This window comes from Xenopus laevis, chromosome 6S (assembly GCF_017654675.1).
Source record: "Xenopus laevis strain J_2021 chromosome 6S, Xenopus_laevis_v10.1, whole genome shotgun sequence".
Classification (NCBI taxonomy): Eukaryota; Metazoa; Chordata; class Amphibia; order Anura; family Pipidae; genus Xenopus; species Xenopus laevis.
The window spans coordinates 83,805,855-83,821,790 of NC_054382.1; the positions used below are offsets into that span (position 1 = coordinate 83,805,855).

The following is a 15,936-nucleotide window of genomic DNA, read 5'->3' on the forward strand; positions in this document are numbered from 1 at the left end:
ATAAAGATACATATTTTATTAAATTGGTGGAAAACAATAACATATAGTGCACCCACTGCAGAAGTGTTTTTAGACCCTATTTAATACGATCATAATCTAGAAACTAAAGTCTTCTTTATATCAATGGGCCACAATGCACTGGTGTAATCCCTGATTATACCCTGTGATTTACCACACACTGTGTATTCAATAAACATTTAAGTTTCATACTTTTTCTAGCAAAATTTGAAGATATTTGCAAAAATACGGAACATCGCAAAGAACACTCAGTCTTCCTTCCTTGAATTGTAGTTCCACTTTTCCTTAAATAGACTTTACAACTATGTTGTACAGTATGTGTCTGCCAATATAATACTAGAATATAATGCTAGGGCAATCAGATAATTATGAAAAACTCACCAGTCTGGAAACCATAAGTATTACGACAGGCTGTGGCGATAAAACCACCATGTAACTCATAGGTTTCCAGTTGAACAGCCCTGTTTTATAGCCTCCCTGTTGGTCTCCAGCAGATATATATAAAGTCAGGAAGTGATGGCAACGTGAGGATTATAGTGCCCTAACAGCTTTATTAATGCTATACACAGTGAGTACAATATTGTTTGTATGATACTTTATCAGTTATGATTAACAAGTTGATATTTAACACTGGACAGACCACATTTCAGGACCTTGGTCCCTGGGGAACAGGATTGGGTAAAGACAATATCATAAGTGCAAAAGACCTGCTACGTAATTTGCAAGGCTAAATGTACTGTCAGAATTACAGATGTGAGCTGTTGAGAAGTTGCAACCATTCTGTCAAACCATAGTCACAAATTTCCAGAGCCCTAATTCATTAAAATAAAAGAACATGAAACAGCAATCTATGTGAGATTATAATACATAGAATGAATTAAAATGTCATTCTGCTATCAGCCACAGTCCCTTCCCAGATAATATATATACATATGTGTATATATATATATATATATATATATATATATATATATATATATATATATATATATATATATATATATATATGTGTGTGTGTGTATATATATAAAACTTCCTTCTGTATACATGATTATATTTTAAAATTTAACAGAATGCAGTCTCTTCAGGTCAGAGACATCTTTTGAACTATGAATTGAAACCATTAGCACTTAAGTATTCAATATCAGTGTCTAATTTATAATAACTATACCCATTTGTGTTTCTAAGGCACTACATATGTTTGCGGTGCTATAAAAATTCAATACAATACAAATGCAAAATTTATAAATTCAAGTGCACAGTTCAAGGCAGCTCTGGAGCGTCAAATCAGGGTTTTGCATCTGCATTCTGCAGAATCCTCCCACTTACCTATTTCTCTAGATTTGTAGCTCTAAACAGCTACAAATCGATTTTTATTGCTACTTTTTACTACTCATCTTTCTATTTGGGCCCTTACTTATTCATATTCTAATCTCATATTCAAATCAATGTATTCAGATTGCTGAGATTTCAAATTGAAGAGATCCTGAATACATAGTTAAATTACGCAAAAACACAAATAATAAAACATGAAAACCAACTGCAAACTGTCTCAGAATATCATTTTCTACATCATGCAAAAGTTAAACTTCAACAACCCCTATTAAAGAATACTCAGGGGCACGTTTACTAAGGGTCGAATTTCGAAGTGGTAAAACTTCGAAATTCGACCATCGAATTGTAGGAAAAAAAAAAAAAAATTTTTAAAAACATAACCAAATATTGGCTATAGGTTCTAGGAGGTTCCCATAGACTAACATAGCAATTCGGCAGGTGTAAGGTGGCGAAGTGTCGAAGTCAAAGTTTTTTAAAGAGACAGTACTTTGATTTATCGAATGGTCGAATATTCAAAGTTTTTTCAATTCAAATCGAATTTTGGCCTGTTCGATGGTCGAAGTACCCAAAAATTACTTTGAAATTTGAAGTTTTTGAATTCAAAAATTTACTTTGCATTCACTTCGATCCTTAGTAAATGGGCCCCTCAGTGTCAAAAAACTCATAAAACTCCAAGCAATCATTACATAGATGAATTATGTTTTGTAAGTGTTAAACATGTCTCTCAACTAGTGACAGTAATGTTAGAACTATTGTACTTATAATGCCAGACATTTATAAAGCATCAGAACCAGAACAACCTGTTGAGCTATGTGTTCAGTAACAGAGGTGAGGCTGTGAAATCCTGCTGCTTGTGTTTCCTTTCTTTCAGTAATTCTGTTATTGACCCTCCACTTGCACCTTTCTTCAATCTTATTTCATATTAGCCTTTTCTTTTCCCTCCATTGCACTGCTACATTCCTATGTTTCAAGCCTTGTTCTGCCAATTTTTTACCGTAGCACTTTATTTTCTCATTCACTTCAACCCATTTATTTCTTCTTTTCTCTTAATTTAACTTATTACATTGCACCCACCTACTTTTTCTTTAATAGTTGATCTCTGTGTCTCTCCAACATCTGTCACCAGACTTCTATCCCTTCCTCTTCTACCTCTTACTTTTTTACTGTTTATATTTTTAGCTTCCTTACTACTTTTACTTCTTAATACTTTTCTCATATTTTGCCAACAGAGGTGCTTGCGACTCACGCTCTCCCCTCAAGCATCCAGGGGTAGTCGTGCTTTGAAGTAAAGTATAGTATCTTGGCAAGGTAACTTGCTGCTTTGTCAGCATCTGCCCTTCACTGAGGAAGGTAAGAGGTGATAGAGTCAGGCCATCCCTGTAGACACTGATTAAACCTTGTTCTACTTCTCATGACTTATTAAAAAGCCCATAATTTATGTCTGTGTATGTGCATGCCCCTATATCTCAAACACAACCGTAACACATAATAAACAATGTTGATTCATCCTTTGAGAAGCCATTTTAAACTTTAATTGAAACACCAAGCCAATGTATTCAGCTTCCCACTGGCTAAAGTTCAAGGAGTATCTTTTACTATGATTATTTATTTATAGCGAACCTTCATGTGCTGAAATGCATTTGTGTGCAATGAAAAAGAGTTTAAAAGAAACACAGGCTTAAAAAAGCATTCATGCAGGTAAAGCGACAATTTTTTATAATCTTAAAATGAGCAGAGTTCATGGTAAGTGGAATAAAACATGATTTAATGTTGTTTTGCCACTGGCATGTTCCTCAGTATTTATTTGACTGTCAATTCTACCAGACAGAACACTCATTACAAGTGAAAGGATCCTACCCTACAGCTGGTTATAATCATTTTTAAATCCCTCTTGTGCAGACAATACAAATGCAGTAATAGTGCGAGTGTCAAATGCTTCTCTCTATCCTTTGCCTTGATAGGCATTCAGTTTATACCTCCACCCTCAAAAGCCACAGCTGTCAGGTAACAGGACGTGTAGAGTTACCTTTCAGTTATTCCCTAACGCTCACCCCATGAGTCTCCCCAGTAAACTCTGGACAGAACTAATAAAAAAGGAGGGTACAAATTAGAATATGCCATCACAAGTAAATGGGGGATATATAGTCAGTTAGGGAGTTCTCAGTCAGAGAAGGATGTAGATTGTTGTTAGAAATAACAGCCACAAATGTATGAACACATCTAATGAATGGAGCGTTTAACCTTTTATTTTCCTAAAAAAAAAAAATCCTATATTGCTTAGTACAGATATGAGATTAATTTTGCATAGAGTTCCATCTCAATAGAGTCATATTTAAGCAAATAGTTCTTGTTTTCTTGTATTCTAGTATTAAAACAATAACTTGTACTTAATTGTTAATAAGCATTCATCCATATTGGTAGCTAGACAATCCTATTGGATTTTTCTTTTTCCAAAGACACCTTATCTGGAAAACTACAAGTTCCGATCTTTCCACATGATAGATCCTTTTTCATGATTAATTCATGAACAGTGCTAAACTGTTTTTGTTCTGCTGGTAATATCTGGAAATCCCATCCTGTAACTCCTGCTAAACCATGCTGGAATTAAAATATTTTATATATTTTTAATATATATATATATATATATATATATATATATATATATATATATATATATATATATATATATATATATATATATATATATATATATATATATATATATATATATATATGCAAAACTGTGGTCATGGATTGACCAAAAGCCCTGTAAGTATGCTAATAGCATATATTAGCCAACTTAATTTTCCAGTGTGATACCGCTGATGTACATGCTCAAATTATGAGGGGCTCAAAGAAGTGTGGTCTCCTACACCAGTGATGGGCAACTGGCAGCCCTCCATATGTTGATGAATTATAACTGTCAGAATCCCTGACAATATTCAGCAGCTGAAATTTTTGCAAAGATATGTACCATACACACAATCTGCAATAGGCACATACCGCCATATGTAGTAAAAGATTTGAAGTTTGCCCTGGGGCTTTGACCTATAGCAACTAATCAGATACTTGCTTTGAAAAATGGGATCAGTAAATGGTTCTTTAAAGGTATCTAGAACTATAGCAACTTTATGTAGCAGGTGCCTGACCTGCACTCAAACTGCCAGTTAGGCAAAACATTGCTAATTTGGACTAAATAGCAAGGTTGGTGTGTAATCAGGACTAATTATTTGCCATATCACCTGGTGGGGAAATATTTGTCATGTGATATATGCCTTTTATGCCTTTTTACACACAAGCGTTTGTTCTTTAATGAATACAGCCCAATCAGGAGGCATGGGTTGCATTTGTTCCTGCGGTCCTCAGCCATGGATTGAGTGATTAACCACAAGGGGTTTCATATTATTTTTAAAAAAATTCCATAAATATTGTAAATGGGATGTGTTAACCGCTTCTGTGCTCAGGGGAAAACATTGCAGTGAAATTGCATGTCTCCCTGTGCTGTAGAAGAGTGTGGTTAACACTGTGGTAAACGTAACAACCATCACAGCAGAGTAAATGCAAATGGATTTGCTTTTACACTGTGTATTAGAGGGGCCCCTGCTAACCCAGCCCCAAATTGTATAATTCTGAGGCTTCAGGCTGTGCCATTGGGCTTTCAGTAGTTACTGGTATTGTGCTTATGGCACACATGGACGGTGACATGCACCCTCTGCTCAGAAACACATCCATGCATGGTTTGACTGAAGGCTGCATGCCACTGTTTGCATGTACAATGAACAGTGGCATAACTATAGAGGAAGCAGACCTCGCCAGGCCCGGATTTGTGGAAAGGCCACCTAGGCCCGGGCCTAGGGCAGCAGGATTTTAGGGGGGCGGCATGCTGCCCAACCACACCCACATTTGTTCAAAAACACTGGGGATGCGCTGGAGAGACAATTTTTTTAATTTCCCGTGCGCCAATCCCCATTGCTCCTGTCACCCTGGAGGTGACAGGGGTGACGAACGGAAGTGGGCCTAGGGGCACCCACTATGTAAATCCGGCCCTGGACCTCGCAGTTGCAGGGGGCCTGGGGAACAGGGGGGGCTAAACTGTGGGGTCTGCTTCCTTTATAGCTAATTAAAAAACCCTCCTCCCCAGCTGCTCTCTCTTACCGGCGAGGAAAGCAAGTCAGGCAAGAGTAGGCAGGGTTAGGGCAGGACATGGGTGTGGCAGAGATGGGATGGGTGGGGCAGAGATGGGATGGGTGGGGCAGAGATGGGGTGGGTGGGGCAGAGATGGGATGGTTGGGGGTGGAGATGGGAAGTGGACTGGAGAATGGGGATTGAAGTGTGCCGGGCATTTCTGAAGATTTTTTTGCAGGGGGGCTGGCGCACTCTAGTTACGCCACTGACCATGAGCAGAAGTTTGCTATGCTCTATTATAGCAACAGGTGACAGGTTATTTTGGGATTTTTGACCATACTTATTGCTGTGGTCAGAATGCCCAGCACATCAAGTGAGTAGATGGGTAGACCAGCAAAAAAAAAGAAGAAAAATGACAGCGACCTTTGCCTATTCCTTAAAAAGCAGGCATGGAAATGTATGGGACCGGTTCAACATTAACAATCCATTCCAAAAATAAAATAAAACTAAGGTGCATGTCCGAACCTGCACAATGACAATGCTCTATAATAATGACTGAAATATGACCCTGGGAGAATTGAGCAAGGCACAGCAGATAGTTTGCAAGTGAGTCTGAGAATGTTGTTTCATTATATTACAGGCGGATTCTTCTCTTTAGGTCTCAGATATTCTTTGCTTTTCAGCAACTGCTACAAGTGACAAATGAGACTTGAATAACATTTGTTGTCTGGTAGCGCAACTGGGATTATGTGGCATTAAGTGGAAAGATATGGGAATTATTACCTTCTGTGATGAAGAAGATAACATGTTCTGTTGGGTGAGAGTTGTCTACCCCAAAGTTATTTTTTGCTACAATGTAATTTGGAACAATTAGAAAAAAATCTTGAGTTTTGAAGTATGCATATTTTCTGTTGTGTGTGTGTCATAGGTAAAGCCTTGGTCCCAATTATCTTTCCTTTTGCCAAAATAATCCATTAGTTTTGTCCACTCTTTACAATTTCAAACAGATATTTGAAACAGATATATATATTGTATATATAAATATATATATATATATATATATATATATATATATATATATATATATATATATATATATATATATATATATAATTATTGCATCCATGTTGGGCCGGCACTTCTCGTAAGAAAAGTGTTTGGTGCCTGGGTGCTATCAGCAAAGTGAGTAAGATATCCTGGAAAAAGGCGAGCACTCACAGGTCTTAAGATGCAAGAATAATCGATGAAATTTATTGAAAATAAATAACTGACGTTTCGGCTAATCCTATAGCCTTTTTCAAAGTATAATTATTCATATTCTCTGTCTAAGTCCAAGGGTTGCCAGCACTCTCAATAAAGTTACTTAAATTTGCCTTTGGCTAGGGACCTAGCCAAAACGTTAACCATTTATAATAAATATTATTTTACTACTTCTTGTAGTAGTTATGGATAATTTATTGGCACTGCACCCAGGCAAATTTAAGTAACTTTATTGAGAGTGCTGGCAACCCTTGGACTTGGACAGGGAATATGAATAATTGCCCAACCCTGCAGTACAGCTTTTAATTGTATTTTAATTATTTGTATGACAATACTCTACTCGGCCATTCTTGCGACATGTGGTGAACTCTATATTATGTTTTGATAAATATGTTTCTTAGTATGTACAGTATATAAGACCACTCAGATTTCTCCTTACACATTTTCATTGCATAACTGCAAAACTGATCCTTGGACAAAGCAGCAGCAGCTTTGATTAACATTTAAGAGAAGTCAAACCCCCACACAAAAAAATATATTGTGTCAAACCAGCTTTTGGATTATTTGCTAAAGAAATCCATGGAACATATATTTTCTCTTTTTTATACATATAAAAGAATCATACTGCATGGATACACTCCTGATCCTTAAGTAACCACATACGCACGATGCAGGGCTGATTTGCAGCCAGTTGAACTTTATACTGCATGGTCAAATGCACATGCTGCAGAGTTGAAACGTAATCAGTTCAAAGAAATTTCATGTAGTTGTGCAGAAACGACCTCAGTCTGTGCATTGCTCCGTAATATTACCTATGGAAAAAATGACACAAGGTGACACAAGGGAGCAATGTAAGTTCAGGTGCACCCTCCATAATACCACATTCAGACAATGACTGTAACTCCCAGTCTGTGCCACAGGACAAACACAACAACCCCCCCCCCAATCATTTTTCCATAGAACAATACTCAGTTCATCCAAGTAACAATACAGTAAACTCATTATGTGTCAGGAGTGCCAGGAGGGTAGGAGCCACTGGAGAAGAGCTTAGCAGTTAAAACTGCTTTAGTGTACAGCAGGAGCTCACAGGTGGTGGTAGCAGGCCGTGTTAGAGTAGAGAAGAATCCGTAGACAGGCAGAGATCGAAGGGCAGGCGGAGTTCAAGCAAACCAGAAACAGGCCGAGGTCAGAAGGCAGGCGGAGTACAAGCGGTAGTCAAAACAAGCAGGGTCGATAGGCAGGCAGAAGTCAAGCGGTGGTCAGAAACGGGCCGAGGTCAAAATCCAGGAATCAAGTTCAAAGAGAGGTACAACAGCAAAGGTTCAGGAGCAAGGAAAATAATCACCAAGCGCTGTTTGCTTTTTTCGACAAGGATAAATAGGGACAGATTGGCGCCAAACGTAAGGACGCAGCGTCAGGACGCCGTGCGTCAACTTTAGCGCGCCCGCGACCGTCGCGACGCGCGCGCGCCCGAATGAACGGACGCGCGCCCGCGCAAAGACGCGGGCGTCGGAAACAGACGCCAAGGATGCGCAGAACCCTGCACACCCCTGCGCCTGCGTCCACGAAAAGACTGAGCTGCGACCAAAGGTACCTTACATTGCCCCCCCCTGAGGGGCGGCCTCAGGACGTCAAAAGCAGGCTTGTCAGGATATTTCCTATGAAAGGCTGTGGTTAACCTCGGAGCATGAACATTGTTCTTTGGTTCCCAGGAATTCTCTTCATTTGGAAAACCTTTCCACTTGACGAGGTACTGCAACCTTCTGCCACGAACTCTGGAGTCCAAGATCTTTTCCACTTCAAACTCAGCCTCGCCTTGACAAGAGATAACTGGAGGAGGTGGAGACACACGACCTGGAAAGATGTTAGGCACAAATTTTTAAGCAGAGCAGCATGAAACACAGGATATACTTTAAGAGAGTCAGGAAGTTCTAATTCAAAGGACACAGGATTAATGACCCTCTTGATAACGAATGGACCCAGAAACTTTGGAGCCAACTTCTTGGAAGGAGTAGCGAGCCGAAGATTCAAAGAAGAGAGCCAAACCTTGTCACCACTCTTGAATTCAGGATCCTTCCCTCGTTTTCTGTCTGCGAAAGTTTTGAAATTTTGTTGAGCCTTACTTATCTGTTCCTTCAAAAAAGACGTATTTTGTTTAAGAAACTCCAAACGATCTTGTAATGCAGGAAGGGTCACCTCAGAAAGGACATCTGGAAACATGATAGGATGAAAACCCAGATTAGAAAAGAAAGGAGTCTGGCCAGTAGAAGAGTGCATAGAATTATTATAACAGAACTCAGCACATGGAAGAAGTGACACCCAATTGTCCTGCAAATAGGAAGAAAAAGTACGAATGTATTGCTCCAGCGTCTGATTAGTCCTCTCGGTCTGCCCATTGGTCTGTGGGTGATAGGCTGAAGAACGAGACAAAGAGATACCAAGGGATTTACACAACACAGTCCAAAACCTAGATGTGAATTGGGTACCGCGATCAGAAATAATTTCTTTAGGAAGACCATGTAATTTAACTATTTCTTTAATGAACACATCCGCAGTCATGGCAGCAGAGGGAGCCGGGAAGAGGGATAAAATGTGCCATCTTGGTAAGGCGATCGACAACCACAAAAATAGTATTACACCCATTGGATGGAGGCAGTTCAACGATAAAATCCATGGAAATAGAACTCCAAGGTCTCTCAGGAAGGGGTAAGGGACGGAGAAGACCCCACAGGTTTGTTGCAAGAAGACTTGGATCTAGCACAGGACTCACACGATCGCACATAAGCAGTGCATTCTTTTATTAACGAGGGCCACCAAAAAAGACGTCTGGCCAATTCTAAGGTCTTTCGAATACCAGTGTGCCCAGCTAAAGGATGATCGTGAACTATTCTCAAGGCCTCCACCCGAAGATTTGGTGGAACCACCAACTTATTGTTCCTCAAAAGTAAATCATCTTGAGCAAAAATATCTTCAACACCAGGATAATCTGTTGGAGCTTGAGGAACCTTCTTTAGACGATCAATAAAAGAAGACTGCAGAAGTAAAAAATGTCCAGACTGAAGAATTGTATCAGGAACCATGGACACCTTCTCCACCGGAAAAACTCTGGACAGGGCATCAGCCTTTGCATTTTTGGCCCCAGGTTTGTAAGTTATATGAAATTGGAAACGAGAGAAAAAGAGTGCCCATCTAGCTTGACGAGGATTTAAACGCTTTGCAGATCTTAAGTATTCCAGATTCTTATGGTCAGTGAAAATGATAAAAGGATGGACAGCTCCTTCCAATAAATGACGCCACTCTACCAAAGCACCTTTAATCGCCAACAACTCACGATCTCCAACATCATAGTTCCTTTCAGTAGGAGTTAACTTCTTAGAGAAGAACGCTACCGGATGTAAGTTGTCTTTGGGGCCAGCTCGCTGTGAAAGAATTGCTCCAATAGCTACCTCAGAGGCGTCCACTTCAAGAACGAAAGGTTTGGAAACATCGGAATGGACTAAAATGGGAGCAGAAATAAAAAGTCTTTTAAGAAGTTCAAAGGCTTGTTGAGCAATTGGGGGACCAGGAAAATTTAATTTTACAACTTGTAAGATCTGTGAGAGGTTTGATGATGGAAGAGAATTTATTGATAAACCTTCTATAAAAATTTGCGAATCCCACAAAACGTTGAACCCCTTTTCGGTCATTCGGGGGTGGCCAGTTAATAATCGCCTCAACTTTCTTAGTGTCCATCTTGAAACCTTGACTAGAAACTCGGAATCCTAGAAATTCAATGTGAGATCTCTCAAACTCACACTTAGAAGCTTTGGCGTAGAGAAGATGTTTCCTAAGACGAAGCAGAACCTCCCTCACATGAGAACGATGATCTTCTAAAGAATTGGAAAAAACAAGAATATCATCCAGGTATACGATGACAAATTGATCCAGTAAGTCATGAAAAATATCGTTGATAAAATATTGAAATGTGGCAGGAGCGTTACAAAGGCCAAAGGGCATGACGGTGTATTCAAAATGACCATATCGGGAACGAAAGGCAGTCTTCCATTCGTCCCCTTCACGTATTCGAATCAGATTGTAAGCACCCCTCAAGTCTAACTTAGAAAAAACTGTAGCACGACCAAGTCTTTGAAAAAGATCAGAAATGAGCGGCAACGGGTAACGATTCTTAATTGTCACCTTGTTGAGTTCACGAAAGTCAATGCAGGGTCTTAGGGAGTGGTCTTTTTTCTCGACAAAAAAAATACCTGCACCGGCAGGAGAGGAAGAATGACGTATGAAGCCTTTAGCCAGATTCTCATCAATATAGTCCTTCAAAGTAGCTAACTCAGGCTCAGATAAAGGATATATTCTTCCAAAAGGGATGGATGCGCCAGGGAGAAGATCGATCGGGCAATCATAACTCCTATGGGGAGGAAGTGAGTCAGCCGCTTTCTTGTTAAAACATCAGCGAATTCATGGTAGACTTGTGGAACAAATTGGAGAAGTTCATCATCGGAAATGGTTGCACCCAGCATCTTTGGAGGAAAACAATTCAAACGACAGTAATCCGAGTTGAAGAAAACTGTTCCAGCCTGCCAGTCAATAGTTGGATTATGACCCCTCAACCAGGGAATGCCAAGAATTACGGGAAAAAGAAGGTTTTCCATCACATCAAACTTTATTAACTCAGAGTGACCTCTTAAAGAAGAAGCAAAAATATATGGGGTTTCTTGCGAAACAGAACCAGAAGAAACAAAATTACCATCAGCCATTTTAAGAGGTATTGGCTGGGCCTTGGAAATAAAAGGAATCTTGTATTGACTCGCGAAGTCTTGGTTTATGAAGCACCCACAAGCTCCGGAGTCGATTACGGCATCCACCTCAATCTTTCTTTGGTTCCACTGCAAAGAGAGACGTAGAAGAACATAAGACTGGAGAGAGGGAACCAAGGGAGTATTAGAAGATTGCTGTGAGAGGAAATTACCATTGGGTCGAGTGGGGCAATTCCTTAACAAATGTCCAGAAAGACCGCAGTATAGACATAAATTTAGCCGTCTTCGTCGCAGTCTTTCCTCCGTGGACAGGGTCTTGCGTACCACCCCGATTTGCATGGGCTCGCCATCAGAAGAAGGAGAAACAAGGACTGGAGGAGGAGCTGTAGGAAGCACCCATTCATGGCCCCATGCCTGACTTGGCATACTGGACCCTCTTTCCTGACGTCTCTCCCTTAATCTTCTGTCAATCTGGATGGCAAGAAGAATCAACTCTTCCAAAGAACCAGGAAGACCCACTCTAGCCAACTCATCCCTGAGTTGATCGGACAAACCCTTGCGAAACTGATGCCGGAGGGCCCTGTCATTCCACAAGGTGTCTGGTGCCCAACAACGAAAGTCCGTCACGTATTCTTCCACAGGTCTACGGAGTTGACGTAAATTACTGATAGCCGCTTCAGCAGTCTCTACTTTATGAGGATCCTCATAGATCTTGGATAACGCCTGGATAAAGGAATCAGTGGAGGCAAGAAGAGGGCTATTCTGTTCCAACAAACGATGGGCCCAGGCTTGTGGTTGTCCTTGCAAAAGGGAAATCATAACCCCCACTCGGATTTGATCTGTGGCATGAGAGTGGGGCTTGAGGGTAAAGAGGAGGCGACAACCATTAATAAAAGTTCTAAAAGTCTTAGGATCGCCAGAAAACTTGTCGGGCATCGCTACCTTGGGTTCCCCATGTGATGCACTAGCAGCTGCAGTTCCCGAATCCGACTGTCCTGAAGAGGAAGGAGGCGAGGCAGCAGTGGACATCCGAATGTCTTGAAGTTGTTCTTGGACATTCTGATAGTCTCCCCGAAGATCCCTCACAACGTGGGTCAGAGCAGCAATCTGTTGAGACAGATCGACTAGAGTTGGCAACTCTTCTGATGGCTCCATTCAGGCTTGGTGATTCTGTCAGGAGTGCCAGGAGGGTAGGAGCCACTGGAGAAGAGTTTAGCAGTTAAAACTGCTTTAGTGTACAGCAGGAGCTCACAGGTGGTGGTAGCAGGCCGTGTTAGAGTAGAGAAGAATCCGTAGACAGGCAGAGATCGAAGGGCAGGCGGAGTTCAAGCAAACCAGAAACAGGCCGAGGTCAGAAGGCAGGCGGAGTACAAGCGGTAGTCAAAACAAGCAGGGTCGATAGGCAGGCAGAAGTCAAGCGGTGGTCAGAAACGGGCCGAGGTCAAAATCCAGGAATCAAGTTCAAAGAGAGGTACAACAGCAAAGGTTCAGGAGCAAGGAAAATAATCACCAAGCGCTGTTTGCTTTTTTCGACAAGGATAAATAGGGACAGATTGGCGCCAAACGTAAGGACGCAGCGTCAGGACGCCGTGCGTCAACTTTAGCGCGCCCGCGACCGTCGCGACGCACGCGCGCCCGAATGAACGGACGCGCGCCCGCGCAAAGACGCGGGCGCCGGAAACAGACGCCAAGGATGCGCAGAACCCTGCACACCCCTGCGCCTGCGTCCACGAAAAGACTGAGCTGCGACCAAAGGTACCTTACATTATGTAGGTTTATAATTATTAAAAGCACTAAATATGTATAGTTACAGATATATGGAATACGTCAGAGAACAAATGTGGGCTTTTATCAAAAGTTGGGTGGTCAATGGAGACTTTTCTCAGCCTGAAAAAACTACTTGGGCTGAGAGCAGCGGAGCCAATGCTCTGTCTGCCCTTGGCCTTAGACATCCAACTGCTCTTGTGGAGAATCCACTGGGGAGTAACCCCTTCCTTTGTCACAGTTTTTACCAAACTGTCACAGACAGGACCTTCAGCTCAAGACCCACAGCTACACCAGCATCTCTAGGCTGCAGCACATGCTGATAGCCCTATCAGATATGCAACCCTTGCTGTCACCCTACTGGAAGTCACCCCTCCAGGACATCATACAATGTTCTTATCACTGACATAAAATCCAGTCTAGCTTCAGAAGTACGGTACCTGGCTTTGTAACTGGTTCCTGCACCTTTCCCAATGAACTGAAAATACATATTCTGCCCTCCTGGCTGCGCTTTATAGAGACATCTGTGTTGTGCAACATCAAAATAAATTTGTTGTCCTATGAATGTGCAAACTCCAGGATTTTGTCTATGTATACACACATTTTTGCATTGTAAAACTTTTTTGGGAATATTTTAAACTGCATATGCACAAGTAGTAAACACATTTATACTGCATGTGTCATTAAGCAGTACTTGAGATGGCTATCAAGCAAGGCTAGCAAACTCCAATGCCATTTATATGGACCCAGAGAAGAAAAAGCGCCTGAACAAGCACTAAGGGGCATGCTCTTATTTTACTTTATGCTCTTGTACTTCTTTCCTGGGTCTTTGTAAATAGTGTCTACTGGTTTCAAGCAGGGGTGCAGGGGTGCTTCTGCCATAAGGGAAAGTTGAGAACTCGCCTCACTCGGCAGCTGAACCATAGTCTTCAGCAGTGGCAAAAAAGACACTCCTGGTAAATTAAGAGACAAATGTCTGGTCATTTAACCTGGAAATTCGTCTCTTCTAGTGCAGAGAGTCCAATTGCGCTCCCTTCACTAGCAATGCTACCCGCTCCTGCACAAGAAAAGTAAGCGGGGGTAGGGCAACATTGCAGGAGCCGCCTCAGGGAGCAAGAGGAAAAGAATTGCCCCTGAATAAATGTTACTGGATAGCTCTGCATATGGGTATAAAAGCTAGTCTGGCTAGTAATACATTCATCCTTACAAGGTACATTACATAGGGTATCCCTGTTAATGAAAGTATGTATATTTTTTAGTATAGTAATATAAAATGATTTGTTAGCACACCCAGCCTACAATAGTGCTGTGTAATTCATCATTTAACATTTTTACTCAGAAGCAGTGGCAGACAATTGGTATAAATAATTTCAGAAGACTTCTTTGTTACAATTACCATTAGAATTTCCCAGCCTTGGCTCAGCACAGTGATACTCTCTTGCACTAAGAAGTTAAGCTACATCTTACTACGTTGCTTTATACTCAGTGGAAAATATAGCAGGTCAAGGGGCATGCCTGAGTGGTCTGAAATGGACTAGACACTCTTGGGTCATTTTCAATGCAACTTCCCTGCTCTGTCTTTGATACATAATGCAGCACATTGATGGACAATAACCCTTCTAGTCCACATTACATATAAATGGAAAAAACAATATCCCAAAATGATGTAAGAGCATAACCCATTTGCACCCTCCTTATTCCAGTAGACAATAGATGCTTTTACTGACAGCGGTTTTAACAATTACGTCCGGCAGAGTTGACTCTGCTCTTCCAAAATTTCACTTATGCTTAAAAGTGCTCCTGCTGTTATTTATATCGGCAGGTAAATTGCCTTGCTTCATAGCAACCAACTATGAATTAAGAGACATTAATCAAAAATGCAACACTAACTTTTTGTTGCAAATGAGTTTGTAAATTATTGTGCAGTTGACTAAAGGAAAACTATACTCCAGGGATGAATTTTGTCTGTGAGAGCCCCCAGGCTGGCATCATCCGCCGCCCATCTGTGCCTGCCTGCACCCATGCCCCTGCCCCCCTAGGATTTTGTGCACCCTTCAGGATTGCAGAAGGGTCAGGAAATGCAGAGACTTGCGCCTCCTAGACCCTAGAGTTCCCCACATGCGGATGGGTGACATTCCACCCTTTTATCTGAGCCACCCTAGGCCCTAGTCTTTGTGGCCTTGCCACAAATCCAGGCCTGTTTACCTGTAGGTCTCTATAAAAGAAATAACCTGAACAATGTAGGTCTCTAAAAATATACTGCATAAATCCGCTCATACATAAAACCCTGCTTCATGTAAATAAACTATTTTCATAATAATATACTTATTTTAGTAGTATGTGGCATAGAGTAATCCTAAATAGAAAAAAATCCATTTTATGAACTAAGGGCGGCCCCCTGAAATCCTACCATTCACAGTGCACACAAATAAACCATACATGTTAGGTCACATGAGCCAATTAACAGACAGAGTTGTGTCTTTTGCTTCCACACTTCTTCCTGTTACAGTTAGGGGCAGATTTATCAAGGGTCGAAGTGAATTCAAGGGAATTTTCGAAGTAAAAAAATTCGAAATTTGAAGTAATTTTTTGGATACTATGACCATCGAATAAGATACTACGACTTCGAATTTACTTCGACTTCGATTTAAAGTAAAAATCGTTCGACTATTCGATAATCGAA

The 15,936-nt window shown here is 41.0% G+C and overlaps 1 pseudogene; it reads right to left on the reverse strand.

Moving 5' to 3' along the window:
• LOC121395110 overlaps window positions 1-12,644 on the reverse strand; it is a 37,482-nt pseudogene extending 24,838 nt beyond the window's left edge.
• Between the last annotated feature and the right edge of the window lie 3,292 nt (window positions 12,645-15,936).